The 14,871-nt window shown below is 39.6% G+C and overlaps 1 protein-coding gene across 3 annotated transcripts in view; it reads right to left on the reverse strand.

Annotated features, from left to right (window-relative positions):
- tenm2a (teneurin transmembrane protein 2a) overlaps positions 1-6,182 on the reverse strand; it is a 312,955-nt gene extending 306,773 nt beyond the window's left edge. For 2 of the 3 annotated variants that reach the window (XM_082177233.1, XM_082177232.1), the window contains exon 1: positions 5,593-6,182. The gene's annotated coding sequence lies outside the window, so the exon portion shown is untranslated. The remainder of the gene's footprint in view (positions 1-5,592) is intronic. The other variant, XM_082177234.1, reaches the window with a different exon arrangement.
- Positions 6,183-14,871: the final 8,689 nt, after the last annotated feature.

Consider the following 14,871-nt stretch of genomic DNA (forward strand, 5'->3'; position numbering starts at 1 on the left):
TGTGCTGCTTAATGTTTTTGTGGAAACTGTCTTACTTTTTTTCAGGCGTCTTTGATGAATAGAAAGTTCAGTGTTGAAAAAAATTGCATTTATTTTAAATAGAAATCTTTAACATTATAAATGTATTTACTGTCACTTCATGAATTTAAGTCATCCTTATTGAATAAAAGTATTAATTTCTATATATATATATATATATATATATATAACATACTGACTTTAAACTGTAATGTATATAATTCAAAAGCTAATAAATGAACTAAAAGCCACACAACATAGATTTTGACTTTAAATAGTCTTTAAGACACTAAGCCCTGAGGCTGGTTGCATAAACATAGCCATTATGTTAAGACAGTGTCTTAAGTTCCAGTGTGACCCACTAGCAGTTAGTCAGGGGCAGTCAGTCTTGGTTTTCAGTATCAAATGAAGCTACGTTTTTCTGTAACTGATTAAAAAAAACTATGAACAGTCTTAAAGAAAATAAATTGATTTCTAACTTGTAAGACTACTCTTAGAGGTTTATGCAACAGGCCCCTGCTGATGTCCACTTCAGAGTGCCCTATTAAAGCAACAACTCTCCTGTTGTGCATTCCTGCCTCAATCCCATCCTGCTTTGCAGCAGTGAGTGTGAGAGAGACTGTATTTGTGCTAAAAGTTGCATCCAAGCTCTTACGTGCTTGTAAGTCTGTCTGGGTCGTGGATTTGACACCGTCACCTAGTTAAAGCTTATCGACAGCAACCTGAGCTGTGCTGAGTTGAGGTAAGCCGCATCTATCCGGTCTGACTAGAAATTAAACTATCAGCTTGTTAACTCTGTGGGCACCGTCGGCCTGACCTGTAATAAAGAGATACTGAAGAGGCTGCTGGTGACAGATATTGTTCATCAGCACTCTGATGTTCTCAGCTGCATGTGTGTGAATGCGGTTTTAGATGCATTAGGATTATTATACACTCCCACCCAACCCTGTAATCTCTTAATCTGCTGAGGACTGGAATCACGGGCTGCATCTGTCAAAGAGCTCGACAGGGGAGACCCATACACCTAATGTGTCAACACACCACAGCACAGCATTTCAAATCTGGCAGTTTATGTCATGTCAACAGCCAAAATACTGACCACCAAGCATGAACACACACACATACACACACGCTCAACCATTAATGCATCTCTCTACCTCGGAAAAAACACCCCATCTATCAGGTCTTATTACCAGCTCTCCTTCACACACCACGGACCTGGCTGAAGGACGCAGGACTGGGGAGGGGGGCTTGATAATGATGCAGATGCTCTTATAACTGCAAACGGACTTAGCAACATCAGCCACGGCAATACGTACACAAACACTTTTACAAAAATGCGCACACGCACACACATACGAGTGAACTAGAGTTTTGCCTAATGATGCTAATTGGTTGAAAAAGCTTATGTTGACAGTAATGAAGACTGATGGTCGTGTGTGTCCTCAAATGTGGTAGACGCTAGTGGGTATAAATAAATACTGTCAGCGCTAACCCAGATCTGAAATTTTGTGTACACACATAAAAGAAATAGAGAGAGAGAGAGACAGAAGAAACACACACATCCTAGCAAGCCACTGAAATCCACTACAGTTGTGTACAGAAAAAAAGTGTGTACAGAATTGAATGTATGGAAACTTATTTAATGTATGGAAAAAAGAATGAAAGCTGACACTCCATCTCTTAGACTAAATGTTTTCTGAAAGCAGGGTCAAGAGGAGATGATGATAGAGATGATGAAATCAATGTAAACATTATTATAAATAAATAAATAAGTGCACAACTTCTAAATGTTACTTCTGCAGTGTATGTGCCAATCAAGGGACTGATGAGACTCTTGTTGCGGCATGAATTATCTAAATTACAGGAAAATTGATCATCAAAATATGGCACTGTGTGTACAGTATGTTGCTCACAGTACTTAAAGGGATGTTTGGCCCAAAAATGAAAATTCTGACATAATTTACTCACCCACAATTCATTCAAAATAGCTTCTTTTGTGTTCCACAGTAGAAAGAAAGTGATACAGGTTTAAAATTACAGTACATTGTGGTGATTAAATGCTTTGGGTGAAGCAAATTTGTGGGTGAACTATCCCTGAGTGTATACTATGCTAAGTGTTTATTGTTGGTGACTATTTGGATGTTTAGTGCCATTAAAACCACTGACCTAAAAGAACAAAGAACATAAGACTAAAACATATATTTGAACAAGTTGGACATTTGTTGCTGTTTGTCAACATGTCTTTACGTTTAGCGTGAAAAATGGCAGTCTTACCAAGCAAGGCTTCAGGGTAAAGGAGGATGCAAACAGAAGGAGTTTACATTCAGCAAAGGTGCTCAGCAGAGCCGGGTTGAGTCGAGCATCTGCTCTCATTTTGGGGTTCGAGGAAAGAGCCGTGCTGCTTGCGGCCCAAAGAAGGCAACGAGCCAGTGTGTGAGCTTAAGGGGGTTAAGGCCACACACAAACAAACACACACACTTACCGAGAGAGCGAGTGAGAGTGAGCACTACTAAGTGTGATCTGCTCTCCACTGCTTGCTCTGCCATGTTAGCTGGAGTTACACTGTGCCAACTGGGCCAGGATGAGGGATTGTGTATGACATGCACGGCTGTCCGGTGTTAAAGCCGTTTAGCCGCTCAGAGTGTATGTGCGCTGAGAGTTATCTAAACATATACAGCTTACATCTAAATATTCTGTCGCCTTTCACACACACACACATCGGTACCAAGAGGATGAGGCCTGGCAGGTGCCAACTGGATTGTGGGAGAATCAGTCCAATCTTCATCCCCTTGAACAGTGCATTCACATGAGTAAACAGCATGTGGGTTTTTGAGGACGGCACAACACACAGTTTCCCAGATTGTTAGTCTGTATCTGTGAAAACTGAAGAAGATTTGACTCATTCTGTTCAAACATCACACATTCTCACTTCCTCGCCGTCGGCTGATCTCTTCTCTGCGTCCATTTGATTTTGAGCTCTAATTGAGAGATACAGTACAGTACATGAGAGAGGGATCAGATGGAGGGAAGGATCGGGGGGAGATAGTACAAGCTATCAAAGCCAGAGGCCCAGCAGGGAGCTTCCATCTCTTGATTTTTTTTCTGACCACTTCATTCATATCCTAGCGCAGCAATATCAATAAGTGCATTAACTCACCTACTTTAAAGTTTTCACACAGTAGGGACCGGTGAGATACTATAATATGAGATGATAACAGCTATAATTCCTAATCATTCGGTAAAGTCATTCCACTTTCTTCTGAGACGACAAAAAAAAACACACACACAAAAAAAAACACAAGCAAGCAATCCAGAGAGAGAAGAAGATAATTCATTCGACTTTGTAGTGATGCAATTGGACAGTCAGCACTTATTAGGAAGATGACCCTGGCGCTATCGTGACCCATTCACACAGCCAGTCATAGTCAGTTGGTCACAAGTAGCCGTAAGGTAGAGCTCTGTGCCATTAACATTAAATCAGTTCTTATGCCACAACAACTGAACATTCTGAAGGAAAAAGTTGTTAAAGGGTTAGTTCACCCAAAAATGAAAATTATGTCATTAATTACTCGCCCTCATGTCGTTCCAAACCCGTAAGGCCTTCATTCATCTTCGGAACACAAATTAAAATATTTTTGATGAAATCCAAGAGGTTTCTGAACCATTATGACGTTGAAGAGAAGAGATTGTTAAATAAAGTCGTTATTTTTTGTGGTTTGTGTTAACATTAAGGTTGAACCACTGTAGTCACATGGACTATTTTAATGATGTCTTTACTACGTTTCTTGAAAGTTGCAATGACGTTGCTGCCTGTGGGTGGTTCAGAATAGCCTGGTAATACCAGACTCTGCTACTTCGCTTTGCTTCGTAGAGAGAGTCTGGAGTTCCGTAATAGAAAAACGTTTTCTTTACCGCCTGGGGGCGCTAGTCTGAAGCTTAAAATCATTGGTTACCCGTAAGCCAATCACATAACGTTTGGTTATGACGTGTGTTATGCGCTGGCTCAGCCGCATCTAACTTCCACTGTAAACACATGATGCGAAAACAAAACCATCGAGCGAAATACCGGAGTGAACATGGCTGTGAGTGAACGACTTTTGCAGATTATGTGAAGTAAATCTACGCATCCACGGTACAATCAGCGTCTACGTCACGGCTCTCAGCCCGCCCTCTGTTCGTTGATTGGCCGGCTGTTTTCAGGCCGGAGGAAAACTGAGAGATAGGTCGCGGTCTCAGACTGAGTACAGGAGCGAAATGAAATAGGCTAGAGCGGAAGTACGAAGTCTGACGTAGTCAGGCTAGGTTCAGAAACCTCTCTGATTTAATCAAAAATATCGTAATATGTGTTCCGAAGATGAACGTGTTACGGGTTTGGAAGGACATGAGGGTGAGTAATTAATGACAGAAATTTTATTTTTCTGGTGAACTAACCCTTTAAATTACACCTGTGCATAACGCATCACTTCAAAGTTGAATGAGAACCATTCTTGCACTTTGCCATCACAGCCATCTATCTGTATAAAGAGCACAAACACAGGGCAACCTATGTACAAACACACATAACTGTCTAAGACCATCACTGCAAAACATTGCCATATAAATATGGAACTTTTTATTGCAAGGATGAACTAACTCATCTGGCACTCAACTGCAATTTAAACATGAGGAACAACTTTCGTGGTACCTGTAGCACTTACAATATAATTTAATTATTTTTTTATCGTCTTGCTGACAGCCCAGACATCAATGATTTTGCATTCTTTCTAACATACACTATTTGGAATTTCTCCTGTGTCAACCAAAAAAAAAAAAAAAAAAAAAAAAGAAAGAAAAATGTGAATAGACCTAAATGACAAACATTTCCTTTTTGCATGACCTGTCCCTTTAAATGCATAACAGCAAAAACACTGAATATTTCGCTATACGTTTTATCAATAACACGCTGCCTCCCCACCGCAGAAACACTAGGCTATAAGGTATCTGCCTTTTCTGACCTTAACAGAACATTAAACACTAATTGCGGCTACACCATTAGCCATTTCTGGCATATTCTCCAACTGCTGATGATACACGACCTTATGCGTCGCTGTCAATAGCCGGAAGGGAAATAGGTGCAGAGGGTCAGACGATTTACCGCGAGCACGCCGCGAGACGAGCGCGCGCCTCATAGATGGTCAGTGTCGGTATGCGGTCTCCATAAACTGGACTGTCACGGACTGTAAGCTTGTCTCGATTATGTTTCTCAAAAATCTAGCTATAAAAAAGACAAAACTGCACACTGGACGCCAGAGACAATAGTAAACAAGAAAGAAAAAGAAAGAAAAAAAGTGTCGACGCGTTTTGGCATTCCGCACCAGAAATAATGAGGATGAGGATGATGAAACCAGCGAGAAAGATCCACATTACCAGCAGTAAGATCACACGACAGGGTCAGTTTCATCAAAATGATTTGTCAGAGAAACGACACGGTTGTTAAGTTGTATTTCCAGCATTCATAGAAGTGTAGAAAACAGACAGTTATAGACGTGTACTGTCAAAAGCGCAGAGCTTGGTATAAACGTAGAATCTTACCTGCGCTGAACAGCCTGTTCATTTACCGAAGGAAACTTTTATTTCCCTCGGGGAGCACCTTCCAAACGCAAAGCCGACGAGTCGTCAATACTTTTCTTAAGATAGCTGTCAATTCCTTTAAATATAGCCAATAGCATCAGACTTAAGCAACGGATAAAATGCCTAACGCAGATAATGCCTAATGAACACTGAATGGAGAGTCATTTAGACGATGGCCGTCCGTTGGGATCCCGCTGTCCTAAAATGCTCACACGGCTAAACACGGAAGATCGCGAGTCTCTACAACCTTCTGCTTTGATTAAGCCAAACAGAGGCGCGCGCTGAATGAGCGCGTGTGAGGGAGATCGGACGCTACCATTCACACTGAGGGACAAACTGACCGATACATGCGACTGACGGCTCAAGCATCTGTCCGAGGACATAAATGTTTGCGCTGACGGGAGTTATAAGTTGACAAACAGCCCTTCGAATCGAATTAAACCTCGTGAATGGCAGAGAATGGTTTAACTGTAATTTCCTTCAAGAGAATTTACTCGCGCCTCAGGTACATGCCCCGCATGCGGGTGCACCTGCTTGAGATGTGAGAAGAATGAAAATCTCTCTTTTCTTTTTATTTTTTTATTTTTATTTTTTGGAGTCTATAAAAAACATCAGTACATTTCATATTCTGAATAAATAAACACATGCACGTGAATTATTGATCTGAAGTGAAATAAGTGTTAGCTTAATTTAACAAGGGGAGATGAGTGCTTATACAGCGTTGTCATAGTGACCATTTTTCGAAATATCTGACCTCTTGCCACAAATGACCAATGATAATGAAATATTCCACAGAGTTGTGTAATAACTTAATCTATTAAGGGTTTATTTTGTACCAAGGCTAGTGACAAAAATAAATAAAATAAATAAAAAATAAAAATTTTACTGTTCTATTTCTATTCTCTACTTTTTTAAATCACATTTACATTCGTTCAATTATACATTCAATTCAAAAGCAGCTTTAAGTTGCAGACAATGCTATCAACAACACGCAAATCCCATTCAAAACAGCATTTCAAATCTATTATTTGTCACATTCTGATACTTGGAGCAAATCAAGCAGGCATATGAATCTCTTTTTTTCCAACAACATTGTCAGTAATGACCGTCACTGTCTAACAGAATGCAGTGCAATTCAAGGTTTAAACCTGTGTCATTTGCCATCACATACTGTACTGCTCCCAAATTGAGTTTATGTCGGTTTTTCACTTGTCTAAGGGATGTGTCTGGTGAATGTATTTTCACCAAAGTCATTTTAGCACAAGTCATGAACAGTACAGTCATTTTCTTATACCTGGCAAGTCATTTTAGGAGCTAGGGTACAGTATGTCATTATGTACAAACAAGGTGACAAAAATTGGGTCTTTCAGTTACACAAATTTGACTGCTTGTTTTTCATTAATGCACCTGCAATGACATTACTTTAATAGGCATTTGAACAAGGCATGACAACAATGGGATGTAATTACAGGCTATAACGAGGGAGCCATTGTAGAGAATTTCTGCGTTATTCAACACCAAACAAAAATATAACAGCAGATTTCCCTATAGGTTGGGGACATTAAAGCTTGATTATTTGAGAACACCTTGTTAGAAAAAAACCCCATGGCTGCTATTTGAAATGCACATTTCAAACATTTCTTACACTCTACTGGTGATTGTCTGATTTGGTTATTACACAGCATGTCTTCCGGCTTGAGATTTGTTCGGAGAGACAAAGATGGGGAGGCATTCAGTTTTGTCCATGTTGGCTTGTGCCCCCCACCTGCAACAAGATAGAGGCCAGTGAGAGAGAAAATGTTCTGTACCAAGCTGTGATTCTCAATGAGGTTATTCTCTCTGCTTCAAACCAACACTGCTCAGCATGGAGTTGTTTTCCCTGTCCCACAACCAAGATCAGTCGGCTTTAATCTCTGGTATGTTAGGTATTCGACTCGAAGATACAATTTCAGCATTGCCACGACACTGACTATTTGTCCTCACAGAAACCCACCTTTACCTTTTGTCACAAACTGTCGATTCAACTGTGACTCTCATGAAGTTAAACTGAAGAAGTAAGAGAGAGAGAGAGGCATGAGTAAGTGTGCTGGCACTTCCCTAGTCTAAAGAAGCAGATCCACTTCTCAATTCTCACTCATACATATGCATGTGAAATAGCGCAATTAATATGGAATATTTATAGATTTTTATGCTACAAAGTTTGTTCACTTTGTTTGCAGATTCAGTCTAGGAGAAGGTTAATCTGATAAATATCTAATAGATTCTTAAAATTATACACAACACACTACCGTGCAAAAGTTTGGGGTCTGTAATATATATATATATATTTTTTTTTTTATGTTTTTGAAAGAGGTCTCTTATGCTCACCAAGGCTGCAATTATTTGATCTCAAACAGAGTAAAAATAGTAATAGTGTGAAATATTTTGTATTTTAAATGGTTTCGATTTTTTTTCCTATGATGGCAAAGCTGAATTTTTTGTATCATTACACCAGTCTTCTGTGTCACATGATCATTCGGAAATCATTCTAATATGCTGACTTGGTGCACAAGAAATATTTCTTGTCATTGTCAATGTATTTTCAGGATTCTATGATGAACAGAAAATTCTAAGAACAGCATTTAATTGAAACAGAAATCCATGTCCAAACCCTGTGTGCTCTTACTCCAAGAAGTTGTATTAAGTCATATCAGAGCTTGCTAAATTGAGACAGTTCTTTCCATTTTTGTAAGAATTATCCATCAGTCAACAAATGGACAGTGGGTGGTCTATGGGCATGTCTTCTGAGGCTGAGACTAGGCACATGAGAAAATGTTTCCACCGGAGACCCATTTACATGCAAACAACACACCAAAGTCACCTCATGTCAGTCATCAGTCTTTTTCCTGCAGATACAACACTACATCACGCCTGAGGAGCTATAGAATGACTGTGTTTTTTCAGGGGTTTTGGTTGGTCCATGGTTTGGAAGCCAGAGAGGGAAAACATGTGTCTGTATAAGTTTGCATGCAAAACACACAAAACGTGTGTGTGTGTGTGTGTGTGTGTGTGTGTGTGTGTGTGTGTGTGTGTGTGTGTGTGTGTGTGTGTGTGTGTGTGTGTGTGTGTGTGTGTGTGTGTGTGTGTGTGTGTGTGTGTGTGTGTGTGTGTGTGTGTGTGTGTGCATGTGTGTGCGTGTGTGTGCATGTGTGTGTGCATGGTCAGAACCTGTCAGAAGAAGTTCAACAAAGATATAAACTTGTAAACTCCACAAGACAACAAAGCAAACGTCATCTTAAAATTATGAGGAAGCATGAAATATTGCACACTGTATGAGTGCACATAGATGTTCAATATTTCACCCCTCGGCTGTATTCTAATTTCAGCAAACGCTGTATATTTATGAGCCACAGCTTCACTTCTGACTCCAAATGAGAAGGGCAATGCAATCCTCTCCCTCAATCCACATCTGCTGCTATTAGATTTCCATCAAGGCTTAGAGAGTCACAGAGAGCAAAGGTGTGCTTGTAAGTAGGCGAGACTGTTAGAATCAGCATGAGGCCAAGCATATGGAGAACAGAATGGGCCTTCCATTAGATGTTTTTTTCTTTTCTTTTCTCAGGGCTTGTAGGAGAGCAAAATGTTCTCTCTTTTGGACATGACTGAGATGCAGGAGTTAATATACTACCCCCAACTGTTCTGAATGAAGAACACCTATATCAGCAGTGTTGAAGCTGCTTTCTTGAACCCTCAGCTCTGAAGTAGCCTGGCAGAGGAACATTTTGTGAAGATTAACTAAAGTCCTAATTCTCCTTAGCTTCTAAATCTTAAAGACTTTCCACCGGGAATGAGGTAGATGTGGGAAAAAACATGGGTTTATAATCTAATCTCACTCTTTTGGAAGCATTGCTTTGGTAAAGGTCAAATTACTTTGGGAAATTGCACTACTTGCAGGAATTAGTGTACATGAGACATTTTGCCGCATAAACCACAATGTAGGATACATATTCTATTTCTCCTGATTGCTGCATAGCAACGGACATTCTAGCACATGTAACATGCCATTACTTATGATGACAGGAGATGAAGGAAGGTGTATCGATGGCTTTGATGTGCAATGAGCATTGCCTGATTGCTTTGCGTCATCATTCATAACAGTGGCAAGTTTCAGGGTTAATGATGTCATACTGCAACTGCAAGCATGGCTTTGTGTGCATGTTCCTAAACCACATTTGTTACATTTTGAGTATGATGTATTGCACTGTTAATTATTTAATCAATTTTGATTGATTCCTAAAATGCAAATTAGCTCATTAAAAACCTGAACTTATGGAATTACAAGTGATTAGCTTAGAAAGCAGTACTGGGGCCTTGTGGTTAAGAGTGGATATATATATGATTTAGAGTTAGCTGTATGCATATAAATGGACTGGCATAGAAAACGGCAAGTCCTCCAATTCTGTAATAATAATAAAGCATAATATTATTAATATTATTTATCCATCTCCTGCATTGCGGTTTGTACAGCAAAATAACATTATTATTAATTTAACTCAGCTTTGTTCCAGCTAGAAAGCCACTAAACAAAATATAGTAGAGTTCAGTATAAATTTCAGTGAATATAAACATTACAAATATTTAAAATATAAACTTGCAGTAGCCCAGATCTACTCGTTTCCCCTCAAAACTATATTAGTGTGAGCTTGCAGCAGTGTACACAAATTAAAGGATGCTGTAGGGGGTAAGTGGACCTTTATTTAAAAGGAGTTTGCTTTGTGGTTTGGGGTGGGGGTGGGGGGGATCTCCCTCAGTAGGGGGTGGTGTTGGAGCACAGGCGGGTTGCCAGAAGGATGTTACAGAAGAAAAAAGGAAAAAGGGAGATAGGAGCCTGGGAGAAAAGTATCTGACTGAAGGGAGACGCGAGGCACAGCACAGCTGGCTCTTAATTGAATTTTTTACTCAGCACTTTCACAGCTGTTTTGCTGAGATGAATGAAGAGCTTATATCTGGCACACATCCCTTTGGACACACACATACACACATACTGTCTCCCTGCCTGGGTCACATGACTGGACGCATCCCAAACCTGCCTTGGAGACAAAGGGCCCTATTTTAACGATCTGAAACGCAAGTATCAAGCGCAAAGCGCAAGTAACTTTGTGGGCGGGTCTTGGGCGCTGTTGCTATTATACTGGCGGGATAAATGCCTCTTGCGCCCGGCGCAAATCTAAAAGGGGTTGGTCTGAAGTAGCTTCATTATTCATAGGTGTGGTTTGGGCGTAATGTGAAATAAACCAATCAGAGCGACATCTCACATTCCCTTTAAGAGCAGGCGCGCTTGTTCTAAAGCGGATTCCTATTATAACGGCGGATTTGCCAGACTTGGGGAGCGCAAGTGTATTTCCTAACTTACCGACGTGCGTCTGTGGAGGGAAAAGTCCGCTTTGCGCGGGTGCAAAATAGGAATGATACATGCGTCGGTGTACAAAGTCAATTGCGCTGGGTGCAAGATAGGGCCCAAAGACTCACCCAACATGTCCACTGGTGTGGAGTGAGTTCCTGTTTCCAATTCATTCTCTATGGGAGCCGAGTGGTAGTCCCGCGCAGGGGATAGTGGAATTGACATGAGCAAGCATTGAGAGCATCAAAAAGTTTATTAAGGACAAAAATGCAATAGATAAATAAACCTCCCTCCTGTATTACTGTTGTTCTGCTGTGCCGTTTAGTGCTGTATTAGTCCGATTCGGCCTCACTTGGCGATTCTTGACCACATCTGAGTCTTGTCAGCCTCTCCTCAGGACATCCCAAATGACCGTCTTCTGCTCCATTTGAGTGATTCCTTCACAGTACAGTTGACAACAAATGAAAGCCACCTCATTAGATCCCTAAGCCCTAAAGCTAATGGGCCACAGAGAAAACAGGACTCAGTTCCATCCATTAATTATAATAATAACAATACCCAAGCTCCTCTGGCAGCTATTTGCTTTTCTTTTCAATTAATTTCATCACACACACTTGAGGGAGAAGACACGGAAAGTATTCGGTAAGCTCTGCATTTATAGTAGCTGTAGTTGAACTGGCTGATCTTTGGGAACCACAGGATGAAACACTGGAGGGGGAAAACGTCCTGGTGTGCTGCCCAAATAGCACTGCAGAAAGAGGGAGCTATTCAGCGAATTCATGCTAGTGCCCATGAGAGAGAAAATGGAAAGATAGAAGAGCTGTGCCAGGGAGACAGGAGAAGAGATAGACAGATTCACAACGCAGATAGGAATTTCCCCCAGAAGAGGTGAGGCACAGAGGGGAGGAGCTTTGACTTTACTCTCACCTCTTATCTTCTCTCTCTCCTCCTCTCGTCCTCAGGGGCTCATGCTAGGTGTTTAAACACTCCGGCGAGTGCAATAGGACATCGCTGGATAAGACGGAGAAATCCGCAGAGTGGAAAATGTGTTTATGTCTGTATGTCATCCATGCATAATTCAGGGTTAGAGCTCAGCATTTCCCAGCTCGCTCCTCAACTGTCCGGTTTATTCTTACCAACTGCAGGTTTTAAACTTTGAGAACAAAGAATGCTATTTATAAAACAAGCCTTGAACACTGGAGAGAGACAAAAATGACATTTTCTTAATACATTTTTTGAACTTGTTTTACAGTAAAAATATCAGTCCCACTTTATATTAAGTGGCCCTATAAATGTACAAATGTGTAATAGGACATTGGTAACAACACTTTTTTTTCACTTCAGTAAGTACACATGTGTAACAGGAAATATGTAACTATATTTTGTAACAACTATGTATTTACACAAGTTGTTCCACTTCCACACGCAGTCTTAAATACTGTAGTTACCAGTTTGGATATAAATGTGTTTAATTTCCAACCATGTCAGTATGTCAAAAGCAGATTTACTTTCACAGTGGCAGAGTTTTTCTATTTTTATTTTAGGCAGTCAAAAGGACCTTGTGCTGTTCTAGTGTTAACCCACCTGCAGATACACAGAAGTTTTACTTCAGAATCTGTTACACTGTTGAGTGTAATGTGTATTAATAAACATTGTTTAGTTTTACTGTTTTTTTTGTTTGTTTTTTTAGTCCTCTATACATTATTTACTGAGAAGTGATCAAGGTTTAATACTTGGGCATTTCACCCATGAAATTGTTAAATTACTTTTAAGTGGACAGTTCCTGTGGAATTATCATGTAACGACACTGATGGTACACAACAATGATCTTAACAATTACACTTTATATTAAGTGGACAGTTTCTGCAGAGTTACCATATAAGTAGACTGTTATTATAGTGTTACAAAGATGTTTAGGTTTTGCATATTACACAGTAAGTTGTGACCATTTTACACTTTATATTAAGTGTGTTACTGTATTTACACATGAAACTTTGGTCTTCCGACCTTTTACCACCGTGTCGATTTATTTTGATTAATATGTGCGAGGGAGAGAGAGCAAGACAGCGTCTAGTTTGGAGACGGTGAAGTCTTGTTTACACTTTCGCCTGGCTCCGAAGAGAGAGAGTGTGCGCGCGCGCGACCGTGTCTCTCTCTCTCTCTGCTCGTTCTTTCAGTTAAACATGCGCCCTGTCACAAGCGCGGCAGTTCATCTGCATTAGACGGTGTAATGAAGCGTGTGGGTTGCTACATCCAACAACCGAACATTTTAACTTACCCTCTCGTAACATCTGCATCCTTTAGCTTGGACTACAAAATTGCAGCGAGAAATAAAAATGGCGGATTGCTCGAAGTGGTGGGCCGGAAGTCAATGTCCTTATTTGGCAGTTCCACTGCAAATACTGTGACGTAATAGTTCAAAAAACATTATAGAGAACAGAAAAATCGGAACAGGTTGAAAAATATGACCAAAACAGAATATAAAGATATCAACGAAGCACCTGAAGAGAATAATTTCAACTTTTCTGTACTTCTAAACACTCCAAATATACAACAAAATGCATTTAAGGGCTAAAAAAGTGGATTTAGCATGATATGTCCCCTTTAAGACTGCATGTGGAAGTGAAACAACTTGTGTAAATACATATTGTTGTTACAAAATGTAGTTACATAATTCCTGTTGCACATGTGTACTTACTGAAGTGAAAAAAGTGTTATTACCAATGTTCTATTACACATTTGAACTTACACATACCATTTCGTGGGTTGTTACATATGTGTAGTTACACAAATATTAAAGCTGTAGACACTATGTACAAATGTGTACTTACACTGTTACATACTATGTACACATGTAGTTACCATGTAAGTTCACAGGTATTATTGACTATTTAAAACTTGACTTGACTATTAGGGCCACTTAATATAAAGTGTGACCAAAATATCTATTGGTAAACAAGATACATTTACAAAAATGAGAAAGTGCATAAGAAAATAGTGTTTTTTTATTGAATACACTACTGTTAACATTAAGCAGCTCTACTGTTTTCACCAGTCATAATGAAACCACAAACTTTTAAACGGTATTGTACATTTAAGTTTATTTTTCTTATTGCATTAACCTTTTTTTCTTGTGTCAAAAATAAACCTCACTAACTTGTTAGCTTTATATTGAAACAAGCAAAATCTTGTATTTAATAAACTATTCAAGGTGTCCTATTTGAAAAAAAGGTTTACCTCAAAACAATTTAGCTTCTCGAGTAAATAAAATAAAATAAAATGAATTAATCTGAAAGGAACAAGTTTCAGTCTGTTTGCTTGCCATGAGAAGGTGGGCGTTGGGGGAAATGGGCACATACTCCTGCCAGAATGAAATGCAGAGACTTCCCAGATTGGATTTCTTTAATGAATTCAGTGATGCTATGAAGTCATTTATTTTGTCACTGGCACCAGATATATTGCCGTACACTCAAACAAACCAGAGAGATGGCATTTTCACTCTCGTGATGTGTTGTCATGAACCAAAATCAACAAGTCTGACAACATATGCTTCCTGCTTTCTGCTTGATAATGGAGCACACAAATTTCACACCGGCAAGGCATGACTGACTGTGATGTCAGACAGCAAGATACATGACTTGAATCAAATGCAGGATGACAGTGTTTAAACACTTTTGCATATCATCTGTACATATAAAAAAAAAAAACATCAACAAAGTGTGACATATCTTCCTGCCAACAGCTGATGATGGTTGAAAGATGTAAAGATGAAAGTCCTAAAACTGAAAATGGTGTTCTAATAATGGCCTAAAAAAGATGTATCGCTTAGCCTAAATTTTCTGGCACTGTTATCAATCTCA

This window comes from Leuciscus leuciscus, assembly GCF_965113295.1.
Source record: "Leuciscus leuciscus genome assembly, chromosome: 8".
Classification (NCBI taxonomy): Eukaryota; Metazoa; Chordata; class Actinopteri; order Cypriniformes; family Leuciscidae; genus Leuciscus; species Leuciscus leuciscus.